We start from the raw sequence: 10,865 nt of genomic DNA, 5'->3' as shown, positions 1-10,865 counted from the left end.
TTAAGGCTGTATTTTTTCTTTCTCTGCTCCACCATTGTGGTCACTTATCTTACATTCTTAGTACAGTTTTATAGTTAATAAAGCTGACATTTTACTTTATTTCTTAATTGCATAAAATTAAATTGTGTTATATACATATACCTACTACCCACATTGAAGGAAGTAATTATGTACTGCAAAAATATACTAAGGTCAAGGAAAAGAAAAAGTTCATCAATTTTTAATACTCAGAGATGAATTAGACTGAAAGATGACCAATTATGCTCCCTGAGTACACGTTACTGTATTATTGTATCCTCAAGTTACAAACTTGACACCATCTAAGCCATTTATAAGTGAAGTAAATTTGCGAACTGGAAATTTTTAAAATGCCAAGAGAGCAGTTCTTTCTACAAAGAAAATTATGTTAGCTAATGTATGTGTATTAATTTGATTTTGCCATTCCATAATGCACACATATTTTAAACATCATGTTGTACTCCATAAATCTGTATTATTTTTATTAATTAAAATAAGGTTACATTTTGAACTGGGTGTGGCATGGACCTATAATCCCAGCACTTTGAGAGGCCAAGACACAAGGATCACAGGTTCCAATTTAGCCTGAGCAAACTAGCAAGTTGTGAGACCTTGTTTCAAGAGCAAAAATAGAAGAGGGGCTGAGAACATAGTGCAGTGAGGGTACAGGGGGTTCATTTTCCAGAACCACAAATTTAAAAAAATAAGTCAATAGTTAAATTAATAAATAAAAAATATTTGATATTGTCCAGATCTCTATAGAACCTATATCTAACACAAAGTCAATATTGAACTTTTTCTAAAAACACAGATAAAGTTGCAGTATTATTTCTACTGCTCAAAATAACTTTGGAAAATGTTTACATTTTCTGGAGGAAAAGAACTATAGACACAGATAGCAAACATTTTCTGTATTGTACTAACATGTGTTGCTTTTTTTCCCCCTGCAGAGCTTAGTCAAAGGCCTGAATCTGGATCACGACTATTGGATTCCTTAGCATCCCACCATTAGGAGTAAAAGAGAAACTCATAAAACTTGAAAAAATGCTATTTTTCATAGTTTGGCCCAATATAGAAAGCAGATGGTCTTGCCCTCCTTTCTGCACAGCATAGAAAAGTACCCCATTCTGTAGATACATGGAAGGAGTAGAACAAAACTCAGGAAATGGGTCTAATGGATTTAACCAGTCTTTGCCCCACTGCAGCTGGGTCTGAGGAATGTTGTCTCCCTGGCTTCAACTCTGGAAGGCAGCAGCTTTCATTCTCAAACATGAGGGACCTGGGGAGATGTCCTCACTTTTAACGAGATGCCCTACTTTGTATCTGATCCCTACTTGTGTTATAACAGGTATCATCAGAGGAAACACGTGACTTTTCAGGACTGTGAACCGTGACTGTTTGCGTTGTGACATCGCATCAGCTTAACACCTGCAGCACTGAATCTAAGTATTCAGGTGCACAGCTGATGCAGTTTCTTATCCTTCCTTTCTCCAAATGAATTTTTTCAAAGTAAGGTACATTTTAAAACTTTCATTTACTGCTTAAAAGTGTGTTTATCACTCTTTTATTTGTACAAAATAGTTTTCCCAGCCAGTTATGATACTTCAAAACCTAAGCATAATCAAGGATAAATAGGAATTAATCCATTTTTCCTTTTATTAGTAGTAATAAGAGATGTAAGAAAACTATTGTCTAAATAAATATTCCAGATGTATTCAGAATGGTGTATCAAAACATTCTCTAAACCCTAAAAGTTTATGATCAGAAACTTCCTCCAAAAATGCTGAAAAACAATTGCATTTCAGTTCTCAGCAAGGCAAACTCCATGATAGAAAGGAAGTTATTTAACTTCTCCCAAGCTTACTTCATTTATCTGAAGGAGAACTGATCAGAACTCTGAGGTTTCAGTGAGGCTGTGTAATGCTCTTTTTCTTACACATAGATTAGGAAATTTTAGACTATATCTAACCAACACTTCCCATATCATTCTGTCCCCTTGACAGGAAACTGGTAACTAACATAGAATTACCATTCAAAATTTGTTGGAATACATGCCATGTATGCATAAGTTAAATAAATATATTCACTGCAGAAGCAGTATTCTGTTCCCTTTCCACCAGTATTGAGTATTCAAGGTATTTAATGTGGGACTCACTAATGAACCTAAAACAGACTCTTCAAGTGAAAGATTACATTTGTTTCATCATCTCAATGTATTTTTCCTCTCTGCCTTCTGGAAACTGCCTCCTCCATTGCACTGTACCCCATTGCTGGACACTGCCGCAAACAGGGGATTTAGTCAAGGAAACCAGATAGGCATGGTGAGCTAAGCCACCCAGGATGAGAGGCTGCAGTTGCTGAGCCTGCTGGTGACAATGTCAGGAGGCTGCTCCTCAAACTTCCTGCCACCGTGCCTGGGGCTGCCCTAGTCCCTCCTTTCCTGGGCCTCAGTTTGCTTTAGTTTCTTTAGCTCTCTCAATTTTCCCAGGTATTATTGTAATAAATCAAACTTCTTGGTACTGTGTAATAAACCAATGTATAATGCATTCATAAACAAAACACCATTTGAAAAAGCAATAAACATAAAAAATTCACTGTAAATATGTGTGATACAGGTATCAATAGAATCTTAAGAAATGACTTTTCCATGAAGTATATTTTACAAAGGAAATGATAACAATCTTTTTCTTATTTCTAAGATCCAATTATACCAATTAGATAATTACACCCTTGCTCAGTAAGATCCCTGACCTGAGGGACTAACACCCAAAGGAAGCCGAGGGGATTTACAACTCTCCTGTTTAGTACTTATTGCATTTCCTGGAGTCACACAGGAAATTATTGCCGGCAGCTGGACTACAGTGGGATGTGCGATGCTCTACCTGCAAGTGAATGAAAATAGAGCAGATGTGCATAGAAACTGCAAGATGGATTAGACAGGGCAGCTCCTTCCTTCTGTGGGGAAAAGGAAGGAACACTCAATAACAGCAGGCTGTTATGCTCGCTGGGTGCCAGGCAAGTGTCCACATTTTATCCTTCAGCTCTATTTAAAGTTTTATTTTTATTTATATTGCTACATGTTCACAATTCATAATAATTGCCTCCATTATGGGGAACTGGTTCATGTATATAACACATGTCAACTGTTTTTCCCCCTTACTCTCTTTTTTTGCCAGCATTACATTCATCTATTTACAGGTCCTTAAATGTTAATTGTCATACATGCACACATGTCCTTCATATTTTAACTTGGCTGTGACTTTCTTCCTCTTCTTACAATCACCATTAATGGAATCCATAAGTTAATCTATAATTTAAAGATTTTACCAAGCTGGCAAACTTAAACAACTAGAAAATGATATCATTTTTCAAATAAAAGACTTGGAATCTTTATAACCCATACCCTTTCTCTTGTGCTACTACAAATTTACTTTTGTTTAAATTTCATTGTTTCTGAAGACTGGAATGAAGGCTACCACATACTCATGGAATTCATCTTAGGCAAATCAAGCAAATGAGAGCCCTCTTAATATAATTACTTATTCATAAAGACTTAAGATCTTTTCAGTTGCTTTGTATTAGTATTAGTGGTCCTCACACTCAGTGAGATACATGCTGTATTTTTCACTTTGTTTGTCTTGCGTTACCTAAATGACTGCTGAAGATTAAATGGAATCAAACAGACGTAAGAAACTTGGATCTAGTTTTGTATCTAATAAAGACTTTGGATATTTTTCCCTTTAAACTCACAAAGGATCACATAGAACTGGTGTAATTTACTGATGTGTATAAGAAAGTCAGTTTGGGAGAATAGCCACATAAACCTGTGGGTGAGAATTTAGTGAGGACTATGGGCCATATGAAATTGGACTGCAGAAAATTATCAGGTTGAGGAAAACTCAGGCAGATCAAGACAATGCCTTTAGGAAGCAATGCCCTGTAATACCTAGAAACTTTTCTTCTTTACCATTTCACTGATGCAGACACAGTTAATTTTTTCAGCATATTTAATTCAGCCACAAATTTATTTTTGCAGACCTCCAGAACTGATTCAAAAATGAGAAATCTCACTCTGGTGACCGAATTCATCCTGCTGGGCTTCCCTGAGACAGGAGGTCTGGAGACTGGAGACCGCCCTCTTCTTCCTGTTCTCAGCATTGTATCTATGCACCATCCTGGGAAATGTGCTCATTCTTACTGCCATCCTCTGCTCCTCTCGGCTTCACACTCCCATGTATTATTTCTTGGGAAACCTCTCCATCTTTGACCTGGGGTTCTCTTCAACTACTGTCCCCAAGATGTTGTCCTATCTTTCAGGGCACAACCCGGGCATCTCTTTTCAGGGCTGTGCTGCTCAGCTCTTCTTCTACCACTTCTTGGGCTGCACTGAGACTTTTCTGTACACAGTGATGGCCTATGACCGCTTTGTCGCCATCTGTTGAGATACACGGTCATCATGAACTAAGGGTGTGCTTTGTCTTGGCCACGGGGACCTGGATGAGTGGCTGTGTCCATGCCACTATCCTAACCTCCCTCACCTTCAGACTGCCCTACTGTGGCTCCACCCAGGTGGGTTACTACCTCTGTGATATCCCTGCAATGTTGCCTCTAGCGGACACATCTCTAGCTCAGAGGGTGAGTTCTACAAATGTTGGTCTTGTGTCTCTCACTTGTTTGTTCCTCATCTTTGTTTCCTACACTTGCATTGAAATATCCATATTGAAAATCCACTCAACAGAGGGCAGGCAAAGGGCGTTCTCCACCTGTAGCACCCACCTCACTGCAATCCTCTGTGCATACGGGCCAGTCATTGTCATCTACCTTCAGCCCCATCCCAGCCTCTTGCTTGGCGCTGTAATTCAAATGCTGAATAATCTTGTAACTCCCATGCTGAACCCACTAATCTGTAGCCTGAGGAATAAGAATGTAAAATCAGCTCTGAGGGAAGTATTTCTCAAGAAGAGCCTTCCTTTGGGAAACAAGTGAAAATATCTACAACTTTGCTGGGCAGTTTTGATTCCCCATTTTCAGGACAAGTTTTCTGCAGTTTTGGAATTAATCTGCATCTTCATCTCAGTATTTTAAAATACATGTCTGTGTTGCTATTTCTCTATATAACTGATAACTGCTTTGCAGGCAGTGTACTGATTCTAATGCTGTTTGAATCATGTGTCAGCACTACTGCTTCCCTAGACACTTGTTAGTATTTCAGTTCTTTCTAAGGTTTAAAGGAAGACATCTAGTCTATCTGGGATAAAATATAGTGTGTGTGTGTGTGTACATATGGAATGGCAAAAGAAATTAAAAATTCAAGAAACAGTAGCTTAATATCAAACATTGGAATTGCATATCTTTTCTTTTGGGTTGATTATAAGCACAATTTTTTGTCAGTTAGCTCAAAAACTCTGTTTAAGAAAAGTTCTGGTAAATACACAACCTGTGTGACTTTAAGAATTTTTTAGTGTACAGATTTTTATAGACTGTTGACACTTCCCTTGAGTTTTAGAGTCTTAGTCTAGAACCTGGATCACTTCTCATTAGATGACAAAAGCATCTATATAAGTTGTATAATAGTATTTGACAAAAAAGAACAATTAAAAGTCTTCCATGATGTATTCTACCCAAAATAAAAGGAATATTAATTCATTTATGTATATAAACAAGTCCCTCATTAGAATTTTTGTAAAATCAGGTACCAATAATAAACTTGTCTGTACATAAGACAGCATGTTTCTCCTCTTCTCATCATAAGAGTTTTTTGCTTCTTTAACTCTCTACATTCCATCATTCTGAGGGAAAGTAGATAAATTTTATTTCCAAAATACATGCTAAAGGTTCTATTGAGAATATTTTTCTTCTTTTCCTCATTTTACTTTCACTTTTTTTTGGTCTTTTACTTGTTAGTTGTTTGTGGCTTTTCTTGTAAGCCCCCTTAAATGTCATTAGAAACTTTGCAAAGACTAAGTAATGCAGAGGGAAGAGGAGGGATAGAAAAAGAAAAGAAGGAAGAAACGAAGCAAAAAGATGAAAGGAGGGGGAAATGGGCTGCATATTTTAGGAGTAAAAGAATAGAATTTTCTACTGGAATGATTATTGCCTTTTCAATCCCATCTAGGTGACTGATAATCATCTCTCCACATATTAACCATTAAAACAGCAGATTTGAAGCACAGTATTAGCGAGCATGAAGAGGGCTCCCATTATACAGGGACACTGCAGTAACCAAAGCTCTGTGATGCCCTGTGTAACTCCTTAATGCATGACAGTGTGTAACAGCACAGGCTATTAGGTAGCTACTCTTGTTAGAAATAAAAAGATCAGTAATCCACCTTCAAGAAACCCTAGTGACACCAATATTACATTTAGATAGGCAGCAACTGGATTAGAATATGAAATGTTTCACATAAAAAAGAATGAAATGTAAATAATGTAAATAATGCCTGTTATTATTGAATGAAATGTAAATAATGCCTTATTTTTTGTGGTCTCTTTAACATAAACATCAAAAACTCAATGATTGTTGCTTTAAGTTTGCTGTAATTTTAAATATCCTGTTATTTAGTGAACAAACATAGTCCCTGCTGTCTAAAGCATTCCTGTTTTCTTTCCTGCACTTCCAATTGTGGGGGAAGAGATACTGAAATGTGTACAAGTCTTACCCAGTCTCTCTTGTATCCTCTAAATGCACAGCAGGCATTTTTGTTTGAACATTTTACTTTTTCCATTATAAACAGTTGGTAATACTAACATTTAGTAAAATATTTGTAAAGTAGTTTCAATGGTTTAGAATATTTCTTTGAGTTTTTTTCTAATGCTTTTATTCTAGTGAACCCTGAAGTGTAATTTATCTTATTCTGTTTTTATCTTTTTTTTCAATAGGTTTACTTTTCATAAAAAGATCAGATTTGCAGACCACTATCCTGAACTATTCGATTTCTTTAGCTGATAGCGGAACTAAAAGGAGAACCTGTGGTTTATTGCACAAGCAGTTAGGTAGTTACTCTTATTAGAATAGATTTGGATTGGAAATTGTCATTCTACTTTAGAAACTTAAAATTCTGAGAAAATTCTGGATGATCTTGGTGCTGCATCACCTGGTTAATTTCTATAAAAGTTATCATAACAATAAAAATACTTTTAAGACAACTTCTCATTTTGATGCAAAAGAAAACTCCACTGAATGAGAGATTTTATTTATCCTGGCATAAAACAAATCAAACAATTTTGAATGTAAAAAAGTTTAATACAAAGGAAAGAATTTCTAGTTTTTCTGTTTTGAAGAAACACTTTCAGAAACTTCACCATAGGGATTTGTATAAATTTATGTGGGCATGGTCACTGAAATGATCACAAGTTTGAGATGATCCTGAGCAATTTGGTGAGTTCATATATCAAAAAGCAATAAAAATGGATGGGATGTAATCCAATAGTAGACCACTTGTCTACCATACATAGAGCCCTGTACTCATTCCTTACCAACACAAGGAAAAGATTTTAGATATAATTTAGATTTAGGGGAAAAGTGAAACAATGATACTAAGAATCATTTATTCACATTCCCAAAATATTATCACTATATTTGCTTTATTCTTTCTTCTTCTTTCTGATACTTGTGTGTGCATTTATTTATTTATTTCTGAAATGAATTGTAGATGTGAGCTACCCCCCTATACTCCTTTGTCTGACATATTTTACTTAAAATGTGCTACTCAAAAGGAAAACTGTTAAATATTTGTAATATAGTTATACAATCAGAAAAGGAATATATATATATATATATATATATATATATACACTATGATCTAAACTATATTCTTAGGTTTTGCAAATTATTTCAGCAATTTTCTTTGTAGAAGAAAAAACCTGGGGTTACATATTTCAAATGTTAATTTTCCTAGATTTCCCTTCACCTAGAAAAGTTCTAGAGTCATACTCCATACTCAGGATATTAATATTTTTGAAGATTTTAGACTTGTCATTCTGTAGAACATTCACCAATTTAAATTTTTTGATGATCCTTCCAGATTCTGGTTATGTGTTCTTATTAACATTTAGAAAAGACTCTTCTGTCTGGCATATCAGGAGGTTCTTGTTGTGGATTCACTGATCAATACTGAGGTCAGTTTTAATCATTTGATTAATGAGTGTCTACTAGATTACTTAAAGCCAAGTATTTTAATTTCCTATTTTTTAAAATTTTATTTAAGGAGAAAAAGAAAAAAAAACAGAAAAAGGGTACAAGTTATACAGAATTTCAAAAAAATAAACAGTAGGAAATCACTAGTTAATATTACATATTGATTACATATTGTCATCTTAGAAATAGTTGTTCAAGTTACAAAATTAAAGCATATAAAGTGGACATTCAAACAGTGAGACTGCAAACAGTTCTGTCCAATGATCCAACGAAAACTCAGTAATATGGTTATCTAACTTATACGCTTAAATATACATGCAGTTATATTCTTTAGAGCACTTTCTTTTCCTTTCTTTTTTACAATGACATTTACATATTTTGGGTTTTATTACCCCCACAGTTCTTATTACTTTTTTTGAAGAGAATAAAACCAAATGTGACCTAACAAAACAGAGTCAAATTAAAAGGATGGACATAGTGCATAATGTAAAAACAGAATACGAGGTGATAAACAATGGTTACCATAATGCCTCTTGCTATCTTAAAAATAATTGCCTATATCATCAGTTATAATAAAATTGAACAAAACAGTAAAAAAAAAACCAATAAAACCAAAACATTGGAGACAATACAGGACTTCAAAAGAAGATAATAGTCAAAACAGAATGGGCATAAGAGTGAATCTTACTGTGTTCACAGTTGTTGCCTATACTCTCAAACTTGGTACTATCAAGCAAAACAGAATAGAGTAAAATCAGTCAAAACAAGATGTTGAGAGCAAAACAGGGTTTCAAATCAAGTTAATAGAAAATCAAAGTGGGTTATTATAGTATATCCTGCTATTTTTTATTTTTCCCTTAATTAAAAGATAAAAATAATTAATAAAAAAGGAGATTGAGATAAAATAGGACGGAACAACAAAACAGCACAGGTCAGAGCATAACCATGTAAGCAAAATAGTGTTTCACCACAAGATACCCTGACATAAAATTAGTTGCCATAGTGTCTCTTTCCTTGAAATCTTTGAGTATAACTTCGTATACTGTGGCATCAAACATATCAAGACAATGTAAAACTGCTCAAGAGAATGATGGTATTACAGGGTATTTAGAACCAGCTAACAGAAAGTGAACAATGGTTTCTGTATTATCTCCTTGTCTATAAAAGTTTTTGTTTATATTATCACATATAATAAAATCCAATAAAATACAACATGTTAAGCCTGGTGGAGACAGAAGTACAAAAGCTTAATGAGACTTCATTAACAGGATGATATTAAATCAGCAATAGCTATTATGATGTCTTGTTTTCTCCAAAATAACTGTTCATACCATCCAACCTTCTCTGCCTCATTTCTGTTGAGCTCTTTTTCTGTCATTAGTTTTCAGTGTGTCTTCTTCATTTCACTTTCTGCTCCATTTATTGTGGCCTCTCTGCCACTGTTTCTGGAATCTTGATATTTTTCTCTTTTAGAATGTCCTGCAGTATTCTCTGTAGAGTTGAATTGGTGGTTGCAAATTCCCCTCATTCCTTTTTATCCTGGAAGAACCTTGTTTCTCCATTAATTTCTAGGGACAGTTGTTCAGGATATATCAATCTTGGCTGGAGTATATTGTCTTTCAAAGCTTGAATTATTTAGCCCCATGCTCTTCATGATTTGATGTTTTGTGCTGAGAAGTCTGCTGTAATTCTGGTGGGTGTTCCCTTGTAAGTGATCTGTTTCTTGTCTCTGACAGCTTTTAATATTCTGTTCTTATATTGGATTTCTGGAATGTGGATTGTTATATCCATGGGTGTAGTTCTGTTTGGGTTGTAGGTGCCTGGGGTCCTGTATGCCTCATAGATCTGAGTATCTTTACCTTTTCCCATATTAGGGAAGTTCTCCTTGATTATTTCTGTGAATAGCTTTTGCAGTTCATTTGTTTGTATCCCTGCTTCTTCCTTTACATTCTTAAGTTATTGATCCTCTTATCATCTTCTAGCCTTTGTATTGTTGTTGCTGGTTTCTTTGTTATTTTTAAGAAAATTTTCCTTTCATGCTCCCACATTACAAATCTGTCCTCCAGTTCAGATAATCTATGCTTAGTTTCTTTTAAGCTGCTATGGCACCTTTCAATAGAGTTTTTAGTTTCCTGGTAATCTCTTTTAGCCTGCTTCATGTTTTCTATGTTTTCTCTATTTTCTCCATCAAACAATTCTCCCCTTTTTTTCTGTTATTCCATTCCACCATCTTTTTTTTCCTTAGGAGGTGCTTAGCATTTCTTTAACTATTCTAGTTATATTTTGCTTCACTTGCAAAATACTTTACTTTGAACTTGTCTATTAGGTCCCAGAGATATCATTTTATGTCTATTGGTGCCATGCCTGATATTGCATGTTTTTTGGCCTCATTCTCCTTTGCATTTACCTTTCCTGGATCAGTGTTCTCAGGATTGGGGACGGAGGGCCCTTTCTTGTTGCTCCCTCTTCCCATACTTTTTGTTCCTTCCATACAAGCATATATAGGAGGCCCAGTTTCTTTCTTTGTCGCTTACAGTTTGTTTGAATCACCCCAGCTAGGTGTTCCATCCCACTGCAGTGTACTAGGGAGACACAGACCTGTGCAGCCTATGCTGGGTCCACTCCACCAGGTCAGTCAACCTGCTGAAGGCTTCACTGAATTAGGGTGCACTGCCAAGGGCAGGGACCTGGTTTGGGCTAGCCTATTGGG

General features: G+C 35.5%; 1 pseudogene; it reads left to right on the top strand.

The window, feature by feature from the left end:
• Positions 1-4,075: 4,075 nt before the first annotated feature.
• Positions 4,076-5,004, top strand: LOC100735109 (putative olfactory receptor 10D4; annotated as a pseudogene).
• Positions 5,005-10,865: the final 5,861 nt, after the last annotated feature.

This window comes from Cavia porcellus, unplaced genomic scaffold, assembly GCF_034190915.1.
Source record: "Cavia porcellus strain 051 isolate PalLab524CR breed Dunkin Hartley unplaced genomic scaffold, mCavPor4.1 scaffold_9, whole genome shotgun sequence".
NCBI classification, from domain to species: domain Eukaryota; kingdom Metazoa; phylum Chordata; class Mammalia; order Rodentia; family Caviidae; genus Cavia; species Cavia porcellus.
Note: the sequence above shows the minus strand (reverse complement) of the source record. Positions and strands in the feature narration are given on the sequence as shown.